Source organism: Rhea americana, unplaced genomic scaffold, assembly GCF_003343005.1.
Source record: "Rhea americana isolate MKP2758 unplaced genomic scaffold, rheAme1 scaffold_7, whole genome shotgun sequence".
Lineage (NCBI taxonomy): Eukaryota > Metazoa > Chordata > Aves > Rheiformes > Rheidae > Rhea > Rhea americana.
This window is the reverse complement of record NW_028186867.1, coordinates 1,132,158-1,156,490: the sequence shown is the minus strand read 5'-3', so window position 1 is coordinate 1,156,490 and position 24,333 is coordinate 1,132,158. Positions and strand designations below refer to the sequence as shown.

Genomic DNA, 24,333 nt, shown 5'->3' with positions numbered 1-24,333 from the left:
GCTCAGCCCTGGTGAGGTCACACCTGGAGTACTGGGTCCAGGTCTGGACTCTCCAGTACAAGAGAGACATGGAGCTAACAGAGCAAGTCCAGTGAAGGGCTACAAAGATGATGAAGGGACTGGAGCATCTCTCATAGAAGGAAAGACTGTGAGAGGTCGGACTGTGTAGCCTGGGGAAGAGAAGGCTCAGGGGGATCTTATCCATGTATACTAGTATCTACTAGCATCTAATGGAGGGTAGTACCGAAGACAGAGCTAGACACTTCTCAGGGACCCCAGGGACAGAATGGGAGGCAAAGGGCACAAACTCAAAAAACAGGAAATTCCTCTTAAACACAAGTAAAAGCATTTAACTATGAAGGTGGCTGAACATTGGAACAGGTTGCCCAGAGCAGCAGTGGAGTCTCCATCCTTGGAGATATTCAACACTTGACTAGACACAGACCTGAGCAACTTGCTCTTTCTGACCCTTCTTTGAGCAAAAGGTTTCACTAGAAAACTTCAAGGGTGCCTTCCAATCTCAACTATTCTGTGATTCTGGGGAGGAAGAAAAAAAAAAAAAAAAGGGGGGAGAGAGAGAAAGAAAAAAAGGTACTTCTAATATTTCTAGTATTTTTCTGGTACAAGTCATGTTAGGCACTACTTGTAAAACTGGCAGGAATGCACACAGAGAAATACAATTTTTAAGCTAACAGTGCCATTTATTGAGGCTTATCAGTAGACTCGAGCAAGTTACTACTTTCATTCTCCACCCTTCCCAGAGGAAGGAAAAGCTATTTTAAATCCATAAAACTTCTTCTGTCAGATAAACAGAAACTTTTATCTACAGTAGTTTACCAACCAGCTGAAAAAATATAAGTGGCAAAATATCATTTAGAAAAATAAATTAGCCCATTGTAGTATTTTCCCCAAACCTCTGCCATCATTCTTGGATTTTTAAGGCATATTAACACGCTAATTAGAACAGTCTTCAAATAAACAGTACTTATCATGACAAATAAGTACACTCAAAAGAATATTTGAAGTTATTATGAAAACAAATTTCTTCAAAATTCAAAATCATTGTATACACTTTTTCACTATGCAACATAAGAAAGTGTGCTGGCTGCACACTAATACGTCATCAAAATGTGGCCAATAAAAATTGCTGCCAAAAGTAAGAGGTATCCTTTAGGGGAAAAACAAAATACGTAATAATAGACAATGCAGTAAAAACATTTGCTCGAGTAACTCACTATTAAACTAGCCAAAAAAATAGTAGGCTAATAAATCTTATAGTTCAAAAGAAATCCATCATATTTTGATCTTATTTTATTATTTTATTCCAACRACAGGCATGACTTACAGAATTTAGATTCAAATCTTAACCTGAAGTTGCCTAAAATTGTGACTACAGAAGAAATCAAAGGAAAGAGCTCTAGCCTTTCACTGTAAAACAAAGAAAACAATTCTCAAAATAAAAATTGACAATTTTTTCATTCACAAAGCAATAAAGATAAGTAAGATGGTTTCTTCCTCTAGGTAGTTTAYGATGTTGATCGCACTGCTTTGAAACTCCTCCAGAGCTCAGTGGCATTTTCCCTTCAGACTCAAGGTGGCTGAGAGACACTTCCACGCAAAAGCCACAAAGATCAGTGTCAATTTGATCCCAAGATTCAACTGGAAGCAGCGCTGCCCTAATCAAGTCTCTTGCCTTACCCTCTTGTCGAGATGCTCTTCTACAAAAGCCATTACAAGACTGTGTCTTCTGACTACATTTTCCCGCAGAGGTTTCCAAATTGCAGAACCAGCTAACTGTGAACATCATAACTACAGATGCAACACATGACTTTCACTGATGCCAAAGCAGCATCACCTATTGACTGAAAAGTTTATTCAATGTTGAATAAAAGATGGCRTAAGTCTTTATGTCTTCAACCAGCCTAGTGTCCTCTACTACCAGAAGTAGAGACGACGATCTTTTCATGTTTGGCAAGTGTTTATCCATAGCTGGATTTAGCTGCATCCTATACCATCTGTACGGTGGTGGGTCATGTTTATCAATAATAAAATACAAGTGCAGGGTCCTATAAAATAGCTAAGGTTGTTCTGCCCTCCACCTCAGGATGATTGCAAATGAAGTCAATGTACAGCTAAACAGATGATAGTATTAAAAATAGTAAAGACATTTCCAGAGGTAAAATGAGACAGAGAACTGAGAATGCAYAAGCTGTGCTGGAGTATCTCGCATGCAGCAATATTTGAAAAAAGTTGACAGCGGACTTTTTTATCTGATTCCAATGAAAGAACAGGATTGAATCAGAGCTTTGCAGACTGGTGTATACTACTAGCCACACAGAAAGCAAATATATTTTAAAAGTTCCATATATAATAGGARTAATGCTAAAAAAATTTATCACAACAGATTTTATTGCATTACACGTATTCATAGCCAGATTTCAACTCACAGACTTCTACCTCAGTTACAGAACTACACTGACTAAGCTACAGCCATTCCAGAGGAGTTTCACAGATGAGATTATGCACTGAGGGATTTTTCTTACAGGAATGAATTTTGTGTTTTTTAAGTCTAAATAATATTGCACTATACCTGAGATAATGCTTACATTAATAAAGTTTAGAATAAGAGAAAAAAAAGGGGGGGGAGTTACAACAGACTGCTCTATCAGCTTGCAGCATCAAGGGCCTCATGTCCGTTAACCCAACAGAAGCTCCACTTTATTGAACAGCCCTGCATTGAACAGAAATAGTCTCGCATCTAGTGAAACTGCTGAAGCATACTGTCTGGTGGAAGGAAAGTTAGGTATAGCACGCAACCTCATCACGAGAGTCTGAAATGGGAAAAGCCGCCTTACAAAGCACACAGGAAAACATGAAGTTGTCTAAAATCATCAACCAAATTCTTCATTTTGTTCAAAGCCTCATACAATTTGACAGCTACAAAATAGCTGTGAGCTAAGGGAGCATTCAGAAACTGAAAGGCAAATGAGCACTCTTCATCTTTGCATTCTTTAGCAATTCGTGAAAGCCAATTACTGTCTGTTTGGAAAACATTGTTCAGATCCTTTTTTGAGCCCCTTGCTTGCTTACTGCTGCACAGCAGAAATACACAGTATACTCCTCAACTGCCTGAACCAATCTGGGGGCAAAGAAGCCATAAAATGGCTTAACCCTCAGGCTAATTTCCAAGGAGCTTTGCATTTCTGCTGCCCCTTCTGGCTTCCATTTTATTCCAGTCCTGGTATTATTTAATGTACTTATTTAATGGTTTATATAGCACCTACATCTTTAGCTATTAGCCATCCTTCTTATATAGCCTTAAAAGGACTTGTTTAGATTTGCAGGGGGAGGAGAAAGAGAGAGGGGTCCTTCTGCATGTGCAGAAGGTTGTAAGAAGTCAGAAGTCTCCCAACTCTTTTTTTAAATGACAAATTATGAAAACAGTCCACATGCAGTTTCTCACTAAATTTGGTTTTATAATTCTACTTGTAGCAAGAGATAGAATCTGCATTTTGGTGAGAAACAGTACGTGAAGTATTCTATAATTTTCACTTTAAAAGGAGGTGAGAATCACTGGCTCTTTACAAACTTGACATATTCAGCGCAGACACACAAAAATTTAAACAAGTCCTTTTAAGGTTGCATAGCTTCTGTCTTAAAAAAAAAAAAAAAAAAAAAAGCTCACATATTTCCTGGACCGGGTTGCTAGTGCTTCCCAGGGCTCTTATGTGTTCGCTTGCAAGAATCAAACTGTATTCTGTACAATACATGAGGACAAAAATGCCATCTCATTCCTCATCAGAGAGGAAGGGATGGCCGAATGACATCTCTTCYACTCTCCAGAAAACCTAAAATAAAACCTCACAAATAATTAAAAAAGGAGAATGGTAAAAATGGAAYTGTACTAACCACAGCACTAAAATGACAAGCTATTTTTTCGCCCCAGTGGCAATTTCTTTGCAGACATCTCCATTTTCATGGTGCACTTGACTACAATTTTTTGTTTACTTAAGTTCTGCATTTCCTCCCTTCATAACATTAATATGCTTTAAACCCCAGAAGACTGATTGCTTCATAGGGTTTTTTTTTAATGATCTGCCCTCACTGTAAATACATTCCATTCAACAGAGAAGTCTGAAGATGAAAATATCTTTTAACTTCTCCTGTTTTTCTGTCCTCCAGCACATTTTGTCTCCATGGATACTCAAGGCTCTATTTTTCATTTACTCAGACTGCATACAATGCTAATAGTCTTTTCAAACAGACACCACCACAAATTCCTCAATGCAAGTCTTTTTCATCTAAAATTCTTTTTCTGTAAAAATATTTTTTTTCTGCGAGTTTGGTCACAACAGGTATTTTATATTCCTGACAACATTTTTGATCAAAGAACATGACAAGCAAGACCCATCCAAAACAGGAAAGTGAGCATAACCGGACTAAAAGGTTGTTGCAGAATGGACTGCTTTGATAGCAGAAGCCTTATTCTAATTTCTAACTTAAATTTATTTTTGCCTAGTTTATGATTTGTTCTTTGCCATCATTGTACTTTAACTGAAAGACTTCTTCCTTTCTGTTTATCTCCTCAGTTATTATTCATGGACAGTAATTACACCTTCTCACCTTGCCTTTCGCTAGGCTAAATGAAGTTATGCTCCTCTAGTCTTCAAGATGATAATACCTCTACTTCCTTAAATGTTTTCTTACAACTCCTCCATACATCAATTTATCTTTTTTGAGCACCAGGGTCCAGAAATGCACTCAGGTTCCCAGTGAAACTGTACTGGTGCCCTATGCAATGGTATAAACATTTCCCCTTCTCCACTGAAAATCTGTCATCTGATACATCATACAAGGCAGTGCATTTGCCTGTGTTTAGAAAAGAGCAAAAAAAAAAAAAACCCAAACTCATAGACATCTCAAAAATGCAACAACTAGCAATGAGAACCATCAAACTATTCTGGCATAATTTGGCCACGGTAAAAATCACATTTCAGTTCTCTCTCATCTTCCATTCATTACCATTCAGTATCTTTCAAAATGACTTCCTTGTTACAGTGCCTTTCACACCACTGGTGTCAGAATAATCAATCTACAGGTGCCAGAGTCGCATTTTGCTTCTTCCCAACAGTAAGAATTGTTATTCTCCAGCCATATGTTAGCAGGTCTGAAATGACTGATTTATCAAAAATATCTGCAATTAGATTTTAAATTTCAGGTGTTAACCCCCTAAATATTTTGAGATCATGTGTAATGATACAGTCAAGGCAAGACTTGTATGGAGAAATAATACCTTTTACAAGAACGGTCAGTTAGAGGAAGTTAGTTAGAGGAAAAAAAACATAAAACTAGACTTTTGACACTCTGGTATTCTTACAGTCATCAAGAGATGGAGATCATACAGTTCTCAGGATTTGGGCAGATCAGACACTTCAGTTTTATTCATAAATCAGATAAACGTTATCTATTTTCCAGGCCCCCATTACTAATTATCTTATCTTTGATAACAGCAGCTTCAATGTCACCATTCTCATTAAGGATGGAGACAGAAAATACATCTAGTATGGAGATCCTATCTAGATTATTTCTAAGGTATACTTCACCTTCAATACACTGTGGCTTCACTTCAATCTTTGTACTTTATGTCTGAAGAAGCTCTTATTTGCATCAGTATCCTCAGTAAATAACTCAGCTTGACTTCTGACAGTTTTAACAGAAGCCCTTAACTTCCTGACCTCCCAGCCACTCCTTTCTTTGCAGGATCTCTGTTTACTCTTTATTTTGAAGTAGTTAATTTGGTATTTACACCTCCAAGAAAACATTTTCTGCAAGGTTCAGAGAGCTTAGGAGCTTTGTTTTAAAGAAATATGTTTGGCCCTTCCATGTTTTACTTCCTGTTCTCTCTAGTCATGTTGATTTAACTAATTTGCTTAATTTTAGACTGGATTTTGATCACCTTTCCATTTAAAAATCAAATAAGTGGTAAGCATTGCTCCACGACTGTTTGCATAACCAGCTCTTCTACAAAGTCATTCCTACATACCAAAACTAAGCCAGAAACAGTGACCTCTTGATTCAATAACTACTAGAAGAAATACGTTGGCTATTACATCCTGAAATAGCTTTCATGTTATTATTAWTAGTATCTTCCCCAATAAATTAAAGTTTCCCACAGACAAGTACCTCCCAGTAGTATTTTTTTCTCTAGTATTATTATGGACTTCTAGGCCATACTGAAACCTAAAGTTGACGCCGCTAATAAGACTCCTCACACTATCCCTCTGCACCTGATAGCTAAACTTGTTCAGGGCATGAAAAGCAGAGCAGGGCAGACTACGTAAGTCTGCTCCACGACATTAGCGTTCCAGGCCCTCGATAACTGGAATTATCTTCTCATTACCCCCATACCATGTTGGCGCCTTGCAAACAGGTTGGGAAGCACAACTAAAATTGTTGCCTATTTGATTCATTTCAAAGTCTCAGAATACTCACACAGGGACAGGGGAAAAAAAAAGCGAACTTCACAGTCTTCACTAAGCCTCTGAAAACTTCTGAAGTTTGTGGACTCCCCCTCCTCCCCGTGAAAATTTAAGGACAATTGGGATGGCAGAATAAATAGCTGCTCTAACCTAAGAAAAGATTTGTATCTGTTTTGGACAGATATTTACAGATGACAAGCCTGAAGACAATTTAATCTTCATTTGGCATTTCAGAAGCACCTCTCACCTTTGTAGTGTAACAAAGGCAGTTGTAAACAATTTCAGTGCAGTTACATTTACTAACACTTTGCATGAGTCACTATCTCAAAATGCCTTATGCTGTACTTAAAATGTTGCACACAGAAATTATATTGGCATTTATTTCCACTGAACATTTTTCTAAGCACCACTAAAACTTTAGAGCCCCGGGGAAAAACATGTAGGAGAGAGCTAGAACACTTTTGCATACAACAACGAGGCATACATAAATCTGTTCCTTTTCCTCTACATTCGCATTCATGAAATGCAAAAGAACCCCCCTGCTTAATGTCACACCTGAAGTTTTACAAGTATAAATTACGTTTCCCACAGAAACTGCAACATATCCCCGGTGTGTGTGCACAGCACAAAGGCCATTCCATAGCACAGAGGTGATGACTGTAAGCCTGAAGTGCAGCAATATAAGAGAGGAATAGAGAAAACACGAATGGAAAAATTATTTATTTTTTTAAATTAKTTTACACCAGAATTTTCTTTAATATGTACTGTTCTGGGTCTTTTTAATCTTRTATTTTTCCATTCTATGAAGTCTGACAAAGCAGAAACAATAGAACTAGTGATGCAAACAAATTAGGGAAAGGAAGGGGACTGGAGAAGTCCATATTGTTTCCTTAAGTTACAGTTGACTTTGTCAAGTGTGTGTATTACATTCCAGGCAGAAGTGTGATYTTCATGTTTACAAATGCATCTTTAACTACTGCTACGGAAACACAAAAGTTGCAGGCTTCCCTCACATTCAGCTATGCACAGAAGAGTTTGCTGGGGTGGTGTACAGGAGTAGTGGTGCAAACAAGAAGCAAGCWGCCCAGGTGAGCAAAAGATTCCCAGGTCCTAGACAGCTGTTGTTTCACCGCAGTTTAATACTTTTTCGTGCCCCCGTGTCTTCCACTTASCAGCTCCTCAATTCCTCACTCTCCCTCCTGGCTCCAAAACAGGACTCACACAAAATGCGCTTGAAGAGAAACTGCAGCAGAGCAAACCCAGTGACATAGGCACTCAGCTCCCCCCTGCTCCTCTGCTTGTAGGTGACAAGCTTTCAGGGAATGCTTCTTCAGAGGGATGGTGGAACAAAGCTGACTAGGGCATCTATTTAAAAGATGGGAAATACAAGGGAAAACAGGTAGCAGAAAGGTCCCAGAGAGCAACATGGATCTCAGTGAAGAACACTGCAATGCGGATGTCCACTACTGAGCTCAGGCTCCATTTATATTTGGGGTGGGGCAGGACTTGGGACACAGGGTATTTTCCCTTCGATTTCAGGCCACGATATGAGCTCCCATCATTCTGCTCACCCAGGCTGTCATTTGTCTCCTCCTTGCATAAARTTCACATCTGAATGAAGGAACAAGTACAGAGCAGTTTCTGGGTAGATCTGCAGAGAGAAGACTACTACCAAAGCAAGAAAAGAGCTCACTTCTTCAGCTAAGCAAAATGAAGGGGAAAAGCTTAGATAGCTACCAGGACAGTACAACTGCAGTTTAAGCTAAAAGATCAGGTTGCCACAAGAATAAATTTAGGCTGTTATAAAAAAATTACTGCTAGTCACAGAGTTTTGGAAGAGTCCTTCAACTGAAGGTGTAGGATTGAAGGAAAACTACTTCTACGATAGAGCTTGCTGAATTTATGTAAGGGAATATGCTTAGCTGCTCACCATAGGAAGGGGCTGGAATCCATAACTCAGGAGGTCCCACGGTGTGTTATGGTCCTTGATGTTGGTCAAATGGAATTTTGTTAAATTTACTATATGTTTTCATTCTAAAGAACTTACTTTCAAGTTTTGCACAAGTACGAAGAACTCATGCCTCAAAGACTGATTTTTTTATAAAAAGACACAGTCTCCTCAAAACAGAGACAGTGTGAACACGTTTCTGYGAAACCTTCAGGGAAAGAATAAGCCCCTAATTCACCAAGTATGTGGGTAATAATTGCACCAGTTTGTTTCCAGAGTGCTTTTACTGTTTGCTATAGCCATTCTTTCTAAGGAGGAATGATTCCCCGGGGAACAATAATTAATAGAGTCAGTCAAGAGATCATTTCCTCTGGTCCCTTAGCTGCGCTAAATAGCACAAGTCTCCAGGAAATAGAACAAAGTGCAAGCATTAAAAACAATCTAAGACACTGCAAACAGGAGGAAGATGTACACTGAARTAATAGGTGATATACAGATGTTTAAAGGCATGCAAGAATAGCTTCATTTTTTCATTTTACTTTTAGTTTATTTTTTTACTTTTCATTTTATCTTCCCGAAAGCACAGCTGAGAATAGAAGTCAAGTGCATCACTGTTATTACTGTATGTTATTATTTGCTTTATCTACATGTATATCTTCTCCAAGAGGGTTTATTTTTAATTCCTAGAATTACAACAATTGTTTCTGCTGCTGTCAAAACTGCAACTTTCTCTTTTTTCTTCCCTTTTTTTAATTTGAAATAATTGTTTTTTGAAAGACAGAAATTATCCATCAAGAGAGTTTTAAAAAGAAAAGAATTYTAGAAAAGTAAATATCAAATACTCTCAAGTGAGCACTAAATAATACTGAACATACTACACCAATGAGAAGTCACTATTAGGTATTGTGTCAGCAAATCTAACCTTGCATGACAACATGTAAGCGTCCATCTTGTGTACAAAATACAAGTTAGCATAAATATTCTGCCTTTCTTTTATAGATTGCCCTTTTTAAATGAAATTTCCATCTTCACAAAGAAGCTGCAAAATGGATAACAGAATTCGATCTCCGAAAGGTAAATGAGATATCTTCTAGCAAGAGAGAATGAGTTTTGTTATGCTCTTGAGAGACCAACCAGCAAGGGTTTCCTTCCCTCATGTGGTGGCTAGGCCACTGACATTATTTCATAGTGTGGTAAGTGGGTATTTGTGGATAACCTCAAGTGAAAGATTTCCAACAGACAAGAAATAAGAGAATAGTATTAAAATGAACACAAATACGCAACTAATACCTTGTAATACATATGCACGCGAGAAGGATGTAAAACAGCCACACAAGTTTCTCCTTCCCTAAACAAGTTTCTTTCTTTCAGCATTGCTCCTCGCTAATATAGTASGAAGGTAGGTCTGCGTTCTGGCTTGGCATTCGTTTATGCGGGTGTGTCAGCAAGGGTGCTTACAGACCAGAAAATTTTATATGTATTTATAAATCAATCTCCGACCTTATTTTTCAGCAGTGTTCAGAAAACTAAATTGTAGCCAAAGTCTTTGGAAGCTAACAACCTCCAAGACCACTGAAAACCAACCAGGTCTGTTGAGAAGACTCAAGGTTCACCAAATACTTGCAGGATGACAGGAATTTCTTCAGTCTTTGAGTGTCAGCACAGTTTCTATAGAAGGAACTCCTTTAAAGTGTTACACACTCCCTCACTCAGCACAGGCATCAAGTAGTGGTGTGTGTTGGCAGCGCAGCTGCTGCTATCGCAGTGGCTGGCTGCAACATACAGGGTGGAAGCTACGGAAGACATCTAGCTAAACGCTCGGTAAAACTGCATTTACAGCACCCCCTGAAACCCTGTGTTATTCTTCCTCCTCATTCAGAAGAAATGAGAGCAGTACTGTAGGTTGTTGTTGCTCCGAGCAGGTCAATACAGCAGTCCTGACCTTCAGTCTTCACTCAGTTTGCTCATTCAAAACCATCACAGAGCTTGGAAGCAYCATCCACAGGGCTGGGACCATCTGAACTGCATGGGGTACAACACAGACAGAAAGGACAACGCCTAATGCAAARAAACTTCATCTTGAGACACAAGTATAACGGAGTGCCAGGAAATAAAYAGACACTCGTCTCCTGACTTTTGCTTCAAGTAGAACTCTGAGGAGATTTAAAGAAAGCTCACTGTAAATTAACCTAGGTCCTCTAACTGATGTGATGGAAAAAGCCTGTTTTATTACCTGCTTATTTGGATTCTGCTTTAAAAATTAACTTACAGTTAAATACTTATCTAAATATCTAAATATGCACTGTGGTGAGTCGAAGTATTTATTGTTGGCTTGCTGTAGTCACCATGTTTAAGTTGTATTTAAACTTGCTTAAAGATGGATTCACAAAGACAGCTAGAGGCCTGTCCATGCAAAATTAGAGAAAGAATATGAACAGTAGGACACATTAATTCCTCATGATAACTCTTTTAACTGCAGACACTTATCCCAGAATAAACGTGACCTATTTCCTCCCTTACTATTGCATGTTTGATGGATAAACATAAATTTTACATAATTAGCATAAATCAGAATAATATTATCAGTGCTTACAAAATGTTTCATGTCAGAAGACAGTAAGATGAATTACCACAAAAATAAAATGATTATTTCCTAAAACCAAGGACATGCATACTTCCAATGCTATTGCCTCTGAACGTCCCARAATGTTTCAGACACTCTACCGAACCAGGTAAGTACAGGTTCTGCTCCTAACAGTTGGTAAGTTGGATTTTATTAAAAACTAAGGAAACGACAGGCATAAAAGGGGGAACAGGCAAGACAGAACTTGCATAGTTGCTTAGTTCAAACAGAGATACACTCTCATAGTTCTCTAGTTTTGATCTTTAGTTAGCTAAAAATAGCTTTAAGATGACAAGATATGTATAAGATAGTATGTTCTAAAATGTTCAACTCTACCTGTGTTGATTGCACAGAGAAAATAAATGTGCTCACACATCACCTTCTCTAGTAAGAAATACAATGTAACGTATTTCTCATGCTGCTCTCTATAGTGTAAAATACAGCATTGCATCAGCTCAAAGAGAACTCCGGTTTTGCACTACAGGTTGTCTATGATTTTAATGGAAATTCAAAGGATATACTATTTAAACAAGATTTACAACACAAATTGGATTCAAATGTCTTCTAATCACAACAGATTTACTGAATTCTTTAGAACTAAARTGGACTTCATCAAATCCATGTTTTCTTCAATTGTAATAATAATACAACCATACATCATCAGCATATAATGCACACTAGGGAAGGAAAAAAGATTGATTACTCTACAATTTGAGTTTTCAATGTAAGATGCAAGTTACTAGGTGGAATATTTGCAAAAAATTTGACCAAAAAAAGAAAGCAGATTCAAAAACCATCCAAGCTTTCAGAGAATCTGAAACAAGCCTCAGAGGTATGGGTTAACCCAATAGTTTCTTACAGATGATTCAGATGCCAGTATGCAAGAAACAAGTACCATATATGATTTTCTGTACAGGCAGGAGATGGGGAATGCAGAAGCACAGAATGATGCAGCAGGAAAGAGGAAACGCACGAACGTAAATGGGAAGAGGGAATACATAAAAACTGATTTTAAACAAGGACCACATGATGATTCCTGGGAATACTGAAACCAATCTCATCCTTCTTAAGCAGRCACATGAACGCTGGGATTTTCAGAAGTAATAACCAAAGTCTACTTTCAATGAGGAAGTGTGTTTTACTCCAGACTTCAGTACGAGCAAAGTTACGCCACCTTGAAAACATCAGATAGAACCTTTGCAATATATACTGTAAACAAAATATCAATCTGCGTTAAATGAAAATCTTAGGACTGGCTGAGCGCCTTTAACAGAACAGTGTTATACAAGAGATCAATCATACAAGTCTCTCAAACACACAAGATTAACAAACAGAAGGTGATGACAAACCATGTAAGATGAGAAAAAAAGGAGGAGAGAGGAACAGGGAATTAATTATTTTTACATCAATCTTCTGTATCTTCACAGCTGAAGTCCTCAATCGCAAGTGAATTTGAAGGGCTTGGATGGGTTCAAAACAGAGCTCCAGCTTGTAAAATTAGACCCACAAGATTAAAGGAAAGACAGCTGAGAGGAGGGAGAATGGCACGAGGCTCTCAACACAATTCTAACAAACCAAACATAATTCAAACAAAATTGTGGGGAATGTGGGCTAACAAAGTAAATGCGAACACACACAAAACCCRGGAGAAATGAAAAACTCCGCTCCTTCCTGTGACTTTAGTGAAAAGTAAAATATAATATGCAAAGCCTCAGACATTGAAGTAAATAATTATCAAYAGTCAGCTGCATTATATTTACTTCGAAAGCTAGTGCAGACTAGAGAACTGATTAAACAGTGTAAATATTCCACCAGAAACAATGCAGGATTAGTTGGACTGAAAATGTGGTTTTGGACAAAATCTTCTCAGAATTGTTGGGGATGACCACCTGTATTTCACAATGGCTCATTTTCTTGTTTTCTTGGGAGAGACAGAATTTAAGAAAATTTGAAAAACAGTACACAAAAAGCCACACTGAAGAACAGGTTACTAAAGGAAAGGAATCCAATGACGTTTCTTCAGTTGGAATTCCTTTTTCAGGCATAAATTCTACATAAAGGGCAAATGATTTAAACAACTGGTACAAAATAAACCAAAAAATATACATGCAAACTCTGTTTAATGTTATATGAATGCCATATTTATAGGCACGGGTTACAACTGTAATGACTTCCTGGCAGCAATAATTCTTGTCGGACACTTTAGGGTTATACATAGAGACAGTAAAAAAACAAACATACACTTGCTACTCATCAGATCTGTTCTCTGTGTTTATTTCAATTACTCTCTATTTACTCTATGGAAAGAAATCCTCTCCTTTACCTTTATCAGCCCTGCAGAGAGAAAAAGGAGTTGGAAACCAGTCTGACCGCTGCAGCGTCAGAAGAGTTCTGCTACACAGCCGCAATTACTGGGTATTTTGAACTASCAGCAACGCTTGAAAAAGAATCCAGCCTGACCTTTCAGCTGGCTGAACTTACAGGACTGGCTGCTACAAAAGACATCTTTAAATTCAGCTGGGGAGCTCTCAGAGTCACCGAAAGACAACAAATCTGACAATCTAAAGTGTAAGTTTTTTCCCCATCACATCTTACAATGTGTATGAATGCAATTAAACATATTCAAAGACACAGAACCAGAAGTCCTGCTTCCTTGGATTTGAGAAAATYTGCACCAATGTAAATTCAGAGTTAGATGAATTCAAATGCCTAATGGACATGCAGTAAGTGAAAAGGGATACAATCTGCTGTGACACACTGTGGGAAAAGCCCAAACACATCCTACTGTGGGAACAGCGACAATCGTGATACCAGTTCAGTCTAATTTATAAACACTAGGGACATTGTGACATCTTTGCTTTAATGGCCATAAATGCTATTCTAGCCCCGAAGGATTTAAATCCTCTCCAGCTATTATGCAGCCCTCTCTGGAAGTAAAATATACAGTTCTGTTCATCACAGGCACCACGGACAGCAAACAAATTCYCCAGATTCATGCAGAAAGACTCAATAGATGTGAGACTACACAGAGACTACAAAACTGTCAAATGTCTAAAGAAGAAACTGCAAGAACCACTTCTCAAGTCATGGATCACCTCTATTGGGAATGACTTCCATTAGTCAGCCAACAGGGGGGGAGGATTTCCCACAGAACATTAACTAGCCAGAAGATCCTCTGCAGATCAGAAGGGACAACAGCATCTTTGCTGTAAATAAATGCAACTGACTCACACCCTCCTTGTTAAATTTAGTAACAAAAACATTTGACAAAATAATACAGTTATATAAAAGAACYGCACAGCTTTTTTTCTTTACTTTTTTCTCCACTGTGATTCTGATGAAGATTAATTCTGCTCTATTGTAAATTTTTTATCATCTTAACTTCCTATAAATATATAATTTGATATTGCTTCACATAGGTTGTGTAATAGTGCATGGAAAATCTTGAGTAAGATGCAGATACATCCTGGAAGTAGGTAGGTAAAAGAGAAATAAAGATCTCAGCTTCACATGTAATTAATCTGTTTTCGCATGGCCTTRGACGGAATTTCTGATTTATGTCAAATTAAATCAATCCTCTTGAATACATTTCAGGACAATGACATACAGAAAGATGCTATAAGTATTTATAGAGGAATTTTTATTGATACTCCTCATCAGCTCTGAGAACAAAGCCAATCACTAGCAAGTTCCTATCTTCCAGCCCAAATGTCCTGCTGCAGGATCATGCAACTCCATAAAAACAAAGCAGCCCAGAATCAGCTACCTCTCAGGACCATGCATCACAACTAATCTTGCTAAAAGAAAAAATTATATGCCCTGAAGCCCAACAAATTGAAGACCCACCAGTTCCCAGAAGCTCTCTTGCTGTTGAAGGAGAGAGACAAGAAACTGCCCTGGGAAAAACCCAGTGGTTTTAACTGCCAGGACRTGCTGAGAATAGCATTGACTCATGAGATCACACAGCATTGGAGGAGGTGAAATCTTTTGCCATTTGCTCCTAGATGATGCTGGTTTTTGTACACGACAAGCAGCTGGAAGTAAGCAACGCAAAGCTCAGCTGTGATACAGTACTGCATCTCAGCTAGCAAGAGCCTCCCGTGTTCATTCAGGAATAACCCCAAGCATGCAGTACCAACGCAATTTAACCTTGTGGTTRCAAGGACACAGGTCAGCAGCTCCCCACCAGAAAGGGCCGTCTACTATTTCTGAATGGAACAGAAGTACTAGGGCATACTGCCTGACACAGCTTGTCTGTCACCCAAATGATGCTAAAAAGCTATGCAGACGTAAGTCCCAGACATATCACCCATGAAAATATGTCATCCAAATACATACATGTTCTTGAGACCTGAAGATCCTACATCCCTCACAGGAGGGGTACAATGTTCCTCAGTGATCAGACCCTCTCTAGCTTCATGCTTACCTCTTCTCATACAAGATGAAACAAAAGGATCTGGTCGTGACTCCTACCCTTGCTCTTCTGTAGAGGACACTGAAAGTATGAGATTCAAGTAGCTGCAACTCTGAAAGACATCCACCCTCCAGCAAAAAGCCAAGTCATGCTCTTTCTCTACTACCACCTGTTTGTGCCCACTGGTCCAGATGTGCTCAGATGATGGAAAGAGCGATGAACCTGAATATGAAAGTCCCACAGGAAAGACCACAGAAAAAGGCATCTGGAAGAAGAAGTAATCAGCTGCTATGGGGTTTTCCCACCTACTCAGAGATCTCTGCTTGCAAATCAACAAAATCTCCTTAGTCGTGCCACAAGTTCTTCAGTACCACACTTCTGCACTAAAATAAATCACTCATTTGCTTTTATTTAATATCATTTTCATGGGAATGAGAAATTCTTCCAACATTCAATACGCACAACTGCCATTAAAAGGATACATAATCATGACATGCAAATATTAATGACAGCTGGAAATGATATAGGACAGGAGCAATTTACCACTGATGAAAAAGGGAAACATTTAAGGTCATGATACCAATTAAAGGACAGTTTACCCAGAGGGCCACTGGAATGTAGGACAGTTTGCCAAGGGAAATACATGGTGTGGCTTCTGCTACAAAGTGGGAATGAACATCTGTTTGAAGACCCACGACATAGTTAAGCAAGACAAGGACTGGCTGCAAGCACCTACACTATTGTTCCTACACAGCGTGAGATTTTTTTCATACATATAGTACTATGTACTACATTCATTCAAGATCCACTCCCCAGGAAAGTGTGAAGGTATTTCTGAGTTTTTAAGCAAACTTAATATCCAAATGATCATCTTCAGATTCTATGTCACAGCTTGTGATTAAAAAACATTTTTTTCAAGCCTTAGAATATTTTAAATATATATAAAGTATTTTAAATATATATATAAAACGTTATTTAAAAATAATCAATTCAACTGTATGATAAAAGATCAGACAGCCTCCAGCATCATTTCCAAAGATGCCTGCAATCATCACAAAAATTTAAAGCATCCAGCCATGCAATGACAACAGACAACCTTACAGCAGTTGTAATTAACACTCAACTCTTTTTTCAGGCTATGATGCCCTCAGGTATGCACTCCCAAACTTTATTCACGTTGCCTTTAGCAACCAAACACTATTGCAGTCGGTAAAAGTACTGTTGTAATATCCGATTTCCCATTAGCAATTCCTAACACTCTTTTTGATTTAGTAGAGAATATATTGAGGAAATCCTTTTAACTGTGCACAGTCGATAACGTTTTGGATAGTAAGTGTTAGTAAGAAAAACATTAGTTATTTTTCTTTTTTGAGCCAGCCAGCCCTGATAAGACCCAGGCTTCTCCCCAAGGGAGCTTTAAGAGTTGACACCCCTTTAGAGAAAGCGAATGTGAACCACGTAGATATGTCAGCCAAGGCTTKCTACAGAAAGGTTTTCAGATTCTTTTTGTAAGGAACACAATGCATGCTCACCTTCTTTATTCCCCAGACAAGAAACTGCCATTTCCATGACTGTAGTCTCAAATTTCATAAACGCAAGAATAGTACAAAATTTGAACTTTGAATATGTCTTGTCCAAGCCACTGAGTTCAATTATACCACTGCTACAGAAACAGATATTCCACTAGAGCAAGAGCAGAGAACAGCATTTTCATGGGTACACTAACCAGTAGATGACTATCAGAGGTACTTAGAGAAAGGAAAGAAAAMGTTCAGAAGTGTTCAAAAGGCTTTGTAAGCATATCATATAAAACAGGCTGTTTCTTAGGTTTTATTTTGATTGGGAATTTAGATTCGGAATAAATTAGCTTCTTCAAGAGCTACGGCTAGCAAAAATATTTTATTATTTTTTGCCAACAGAAACAACTATCACAAGCAAGGAACCTCCTAAATTATTTGTAATTCTTTCCTCTTAGTACTATGCAAGGGCACTAGGGCTTAAAAGGAAACTAACTAGCACCTGAAGATAAATAAAAGCAGAACAACTATTTAAATATATCTGCAACCTAAATCATCTTCCATTTACATGGCTTCAATCTTCAGGCTGAAAAAAAAATGTAAAAAGCCACATAAAAATTTCAGAAAGGTTCTGAAGAGACTGAAATACAAAGCATCAGTCTGTGAAAGAATTACCTACCTGACAGAGTCCAACATTTTTACTTTTGGAGAGTTCTCTATCACAGGAATGTCACAGGAGAAGACATATTTTCACAGGAGAGAGAGAGAGAGAAAAGGGAAAAAAAAAAAAAGGAAGTAAAAGTGCCCTGTTCAACATCACAAAAAGATGGGCATGACAGAGCCCAAAATACTCAGCTCTGGTCTTGCACTTCAGTTGCCTGGCCAGCCTTCCTTCCAGGACTGTACCGGCTGCTGATTTTGGCCGCACACGACCTTGCTGCTTGCACAGACTTCCACAGTACTGTGAGCTTGAAATCTCATTCACACACCAGCCTTAATAAGCGCTATCGCTAGTTGATTAAATCCTCTATCAAAGAAATGTAATAAGTCATGCTACAGACATAGCCAGCTGCATCAGTTAAATGATTCTATGTCTCTCTGAAGAAATATCCTCAAGCTCAAATCATACATAGTTTTATTAAGCAACATCTCCGTAAGTACTACTGTGCTTTTGCTGCAGTGATAAATTATGCTATGTAAGGACAGGCAAAGAAATCAAATGAAAGGGAAGCTTTACCTCCTGCTGTATCTACAAGGAATAGCCACTTCCAGTATCCTTAAGATCACCTCTATTTCCAGTCAGTGTCTGGAGACAGACTAATACAACCACGTCAGTGCAGCTCTGTACCTGACCTAATACRCCATGCCAAACTTGATCTGCATCTGCCCCCATCCTTCCTCCTGGCTCACAAACACGCCCCCACATCTATATTTAGACATGTCATCATTGAGAGAAAGGAAATTCACATGCACGTGTGTGTGCAGAGCCCCAGGAATATATTAAGAGCTCAAGCACCGCAAAAAAATGACCTAATCTGAATTGAAATCTACTTCCTGTAATTTTGTAAGAGCCTTGACACACACGAGAGCTCTTCACTTCCTCTCTTCCTCTTGTCYTGGCTCCTTGATGTCAACTCACGACTGCTTTGCATGGCTAGTACGAGCTGGCCACACTCACTTCAGATTCCATCAATATCGAAGCTTGGCCTTGGTCTTCATTTCTGAGTGACAAAAAGYGCTCGTTTCCTATATTCATGTATGTTTCTAAGAGCTTAACAATAAAACCACTTTCTGAATGCTTACACTTTTGTAACATGAATCACTGCTGTCAACGGGAATTTCATCCAAATGAAAAACGAAGGACTGGGTTCAACAGGGATATGATCACAAATCGTATTCCTCGGCTCTTCAGCAAAGAAGTCCTACATGCATGAAGCCAGTCCAAGTCCCTGATGAATAAACCTGGAGAGTCAGGTGTCAGAAATACGAACACTCAACCACTCCTCTGCTGTTAACTGCCTCTTCTATAATTTGCTTATTTGATCAAGTTGAAAATGTTCTTCAGTTTCTTTATTTGAAACAAAATCTACAGGGTGATTTAGCTTTTTTGAGCCAAGTAACTCTACCTTTGAGTACTCAGAATATTAAAARATAAGCTACAGTCTTATCTAGAGCAGAGACGTTTGAATTTTGTAGCTGAGTGGGCAAGAACTTAGTCTAACATCAAGTAATGCATGAACCCCACGGCCTGTCTTCCACCTCTCCAAGACTGACTGTACAGTTTTAATCTGTACATGCACCGTCAGGCTCCTAGTCCGGTCCCCTCCTGAGCTGCTTCCTTTCGGAGGGCCCTTGGGAAGAGGGAGAAACCAGACAAATGGTTTAGGTGAAGGCAGCCCATTCATAGCAGCTACTTTTCTAAAGGGCCATCCAGCTTTTTCTCGTAACACCAGTGGAGGGGGGAAGATCTGGGATGCCTCAAGGAAGGAAAACAGCTTGGAACAGCCTATAACCATGGGAAAAATTTGTACAGTCTCAAGCTTGCTCCTGAAGGGTCCTGTTGAAAAGATAGGCCAGGAGCAGGCCAGGGGGCCAAACGAGTGATCTTGGCAAGCTTCATTCAGCCCTGGGGCCATCTCTTCAATGTATTGCTTTAAAGAAAAAGAGGGCAGTTGACGTTAATATTCCTGTAAGATAAATTACTTGCAGGATTTGCTACAATCACTGTAATACATGGGGTCTGCTTGTGGCACGYAATTTTACTGTTAAAATCTGTGAGTGGTTGAAGGTTGGAGTCATCAAGCAATGTGTCTTGAAAGCAGAAGGACAAGTGGCTCTTTTAGAGCTCTTTTAGAGCTGGCTAGTGCAAAACATAGTCAAATCCACAGGAGGATGTCAGTACATGGCTCTTGCTCACAAACACGTTTTTACTGTTCCAGTTTACATTTTTAAAGCATCACCTCCAATCTGACCATTCCACTCTGAAGTATTTTGTAATCTATTATTGTTACAAGTAACAATTAACATTACTACAACTAGAATATTGGACGAAAATGTCCATTATTTTCTTTTTAATTCCTTCTGTGCTTCTGAAAGCATTCTGTGGTTTACCAGTGTCATAGTTTCCCTTGAAAATCATTTCTTTCATTTCCTTCATCCTTCCACACAGAGTGGCAGATTTAGGATCGTAAAAAAAAACAGAAAGTCTGCACACTACATCAACAGAGGGTCAACTGGACACAGACTGAGCCAAAACACAAAACAGTAAAATACCTCAAATGCTACTGGAGAAAGGAAAAATCCATCTGATCTCAAAATATTCAGTGGGATGACATCCAAATTGGAGGTGACCTCAGTATCCATATTAGAGTCAGAGGCTTGAACTAATTTGAATTTACGCCTTCTCTTTGTCCTTTACACAACAAACTGTCCCTTCTGCTCAGTACGTAGTAGTGCTCAACCCGGCAGAACTCCTGGTTCCTTCTCCAAGGAAGACTYTTGCTTGTTTGCTTCAAAATAGTCCTCTACAGCACTCCGCAGGTTAAGGCAGCCACTTCCAAAGCCTAGCTCCTCTCTGTTTTCTCCTATTCCCAGGTTACAGATCCTTCATTGAACTCCTTCTGCTAGATGTTTCAAGATGAAGTTGATTAAAATGGCTATATGCAAGCCAAATCATACTTCCCACTTCGGTCCCCTAAGGCATTTGTAGTGCTACATCTGAGGCAATTATTTTTAGTCTTTTCTCCATATACGTAAAAAGCTACATTGCATACTGCCAATTGATTTCTTAAAGTAATGTAGTAGTATATAGTATTGCTTACTGGTGCTTTAAATAAAATATATGGAAGCTGTTCTTTTTTTCCACCACAATTGCTGCTAAGATGAAGAATAATGTACACCAACTTAAGATTTTTTTCCTGTTGTTTCCTAAGTCGGGAAGGCGACCATCTCCCTTTAGTCAATCATCTGAAAAAGTCCCTGGAATATTGGAGATTTTCAGTTACGAATACCACAACACCAAAAATAACTCATAAATCAGACCGAATTGGGTAGAGAAAAGCCAAGATGATTAATGGGTATGTAAGACTAACCTAGRCATAAAAATTTAAGGTGACAGTTTGGCTAGGCAGCATATAGTGAGGTGAGATACAATTAACTGTCTGCAAGTTTTCATTAAAATACTATATGGATGCAAACATCAGAAAAGAAGAAGGGCTCTCTGAGCTGGTTAAACGAGAACCGCTTGTGAGAAACAAAAATCAGCTTTGTCCATGCTAAATGTGTAATCCTTCTTCCTTCACCTACTCTCCTTTAGTAAGATACTTTGATTCTTCTTCAACTGGCTGATTTCTTCTAACCTCCTTTTCACTGAAGAATGTTTCAACTGGTTAAAATGACCTCTTCGCCTACTTGAGTTTTTGGGCAATGCAAACTCTGCTTACCCCAGAGTGTAACCGAGGAATAGCTGTCAGTCATCTCACTCAAAATCAGCATAGAGAGGATAAAACACAGCACAGACTACATCAACATAATGGCAGAGGTTACAATCTTAAGTTTAATTCTCCATGAGCATAAACTATGCTTGCAAATATACCACGATATTTCAGAATCAAGTTGGGATCCAGGTTGATTTAGGCAATGGCACTGCTTACTAGCAGCAGGTTGCAGGGGAAGGAGCTGATACTGAGGACCTGATGTTCAAAGTATACGAATTTCAGAAGTTTTCATTCAGCCTGCCTCTAGTTTGGTTCTGAGGACTGAACACCTTCTAGGGACTRGACAGCATTAGGAGTAGTCCTGGAGCGTATCTTCCAATTTAGTTTCATCTGAACAGAATCCAGTTCCCATACTCCAAGACTGCCTCGAGACATGAACCAAAGCCCAGCAATGACTAGGAGATTTGCTTCCCAAGCACACTCCTGACCTCAGCTAATGCAGATGTCTTCTTATGCACGTCTATTAAATTAAATTTTAATTTAATTATGAAATTTTAATTATCAGTCCTAAAAGCAAAAGAAAAACCCACCACAGAAATAACTGTAATTCGTTCTGCCAACAAATTAATTGCTGTTAAAATACTATAACACAGTATAATTTGTATTTCATGGTTATCAAAACACTCCAATAACTTGATTTGTGTTTAGACCATGCAATTATTCAATGTTAAAAAGAATGGTACTAAGCTACATTTAAGCAGTAATTACTAAAGCCTCAACCCAACAAAGCTCTAAAGGCTTAGCTTATCTTCAGGTCAGCAAGCATTTGATTTCAATTAGGCTATTCACAGGCTTAACATCAAGCATATGCATACAYTATACATAGTAACTGGAAACATATTCTCCAAAAAAAATTAGTAACATCACCTGCAGAGTTCACCTTCTTCCTAGATGTATCTGCTATTTACTACTCATATTACAAATATTCTGAGAAGCATATTTTCTCCTTTGATGTAATATAGAGCAATCAAAGAATGGTCATTTTGCAACACTGCTAATGGTCATCTGATGTGGCTGGCCAGCCTGCTTTTTTCTTTGCCTGAYTGCCGACCTGAACTCAATATATTATCTGCGCTGGCTGCAGACAAGAAAATGGACTGATACTCAACTGRCAGAAACAATAATGTGTTTGTAATGTGTGATGGTAGACTGACAAGCACAATCACAGGAAGTAATAAAAGTTTCATGGAGCTAGCATATGATATAACTGTTATTGGTCTACCATATGTCTAAATAGGAACAGGGCAACTACCCCATTAAAAGAATTGGTTCCTATTAATTTGATGCACAATAATTAGTTATTTAGTGAATTCATTACCACTACCTTTACATAATACAAAAAGCTAACTGTTTCTGTATAAATGTTTTAGACAATCTACCACTGCCTCTAAAAGCTGTAGCATCCCCGCAGTAGTTGAGTGTACCAAGGGATAGCTATAGTCGAGTGAATACAGGAGTATTTGCAATGGAAGACATTGCTAAAAAGCCAAGCTCTTCCAGACTGTTCACGTAAGGTTTAAAAAAGGCATAACAAGAAACTTAGCCGAATGACCAATACTGAATCAATTTGAACTAGGCGAGAAGAACACGCCACAGCTTATTATGCAAGCGAATGCCAGCTCAGTGGACACGGACTCTTCCCTTGCAGTGCTAGCTAGCAGTTGTATTCACCAGAGCTAGAAACGCAAGTCTGCTCAGACTTACAATTCCCACCAAACTTCATCAAATGCAATAAAATTACTCATTAATTACACCAGTGTAAACGACAGCAGTATCATACCTTATATGCTTTTACTTGTGCTAGTATTTGTTTATGGCTTTAGGAGAGACAGCAGCTGGTTGTTTTTATGTGGCTTTTTTTTCCTGCCTAAGCAACCAAGAAAATGCTCCTAATAAGGCTAGTAGAAAGGAAGTGGCTTTTCGACAGCACGGGCTCTTTTGAGCAAAATAATAAAATACAGTGTTATCACATAAAGTGCAATAGCAGCTGTGCAGGACCAGTTACCGAGAACTCTTCTGACACTGGTGATTCACTCATCCAGTCGACTTGCAAGAAGACGACMGGGGACAAATTTTCTACGTGACTCTAGAAGAGATTCTCCTGCCTCCTTTAAAGCACCTCTCTGCAAACGCGTCTCCGTTCCAGGAGCTGCCTCTTGGGAAGCTAAATCACCAACCACGCTTTGGGCGTGCTGCAGCCCATCTTCCTCGGGGCATCTGAGCAGTCGCCGCACTCCTCAACTTTTTTAGCGACATTAAAAATACGCACCCCTCGCCCCCACCAAGGCGCGGAGCACACACATGACAGAAACGAACCCCCCCGACGCCCCGCCCCGCGGGCGCGCCCGTCACCGCGGTGTCTGTCCGCGCTCCCCTCGCCCCACCAGGCTCCGCGCCCCGCTTATTTGCGGAGAGGGATGGGTGCGGGGCCATGGGGTTTTTGCTGTTGGGTCTTTTTCTTTCTTTCTTTTTTTTTTTTTTTTTTTGAACTTTTTCAAACGCAAGAAGCGGGAAAGACGACGCAAGTGTCCCCTGTGCTTTAAACGGCGGAGCCGCGCGTGGGGTGCGTGCGCACACGGGGTGCGTGCGGGTGCGCGCTGTCCGGGCGCGGAGCGGCGGAGCAGGGGCTGGGGGCAGGCAGCCCCGCGGGGCCGTGACAAAGCACCCGCGGGAGGAAGGCTCCTTCCTCCTCGGGACCCTCCGCCGGCGGCTCCCCGGGTCCGCTTTCCACCCACCCCCCCCAAAGGGCTCTCCCCGGCGGCTGCGGGGCAGCTGCGCGCCCCCGCACACGCGTGGGCAGGGGAAAGGGGGGCACGCAGCCCTGCCCGCCCCCGCGGCCCCGCACTCACCGCGTAG

At 39.5% G+C, this 24,333-nt stretch overlaps 1 protein-coding gene across 1 annotated transcript in view; it reads right to left on the bottom strand.

Moving 5' to 3' along the window:
• The window catches only part of ARHGAP6 (Rho GTPase activating protein 6), a 167,449-nt gene extending 143,778 nt beyond the window's left edge, over positions 1-23,671 (bottom strand). The window contains exon 1 of the mRNA XM_085321476.1: positions 23,597-23,671. The gene's annotated coding sequence lies outside the window, so the exon portion shown is untranslated. The remainder of the gene's footprint in view (positions 1-23,596) is intronic.
• Positions 23,672-24,333: the final 662 nt, after the last annotated feature.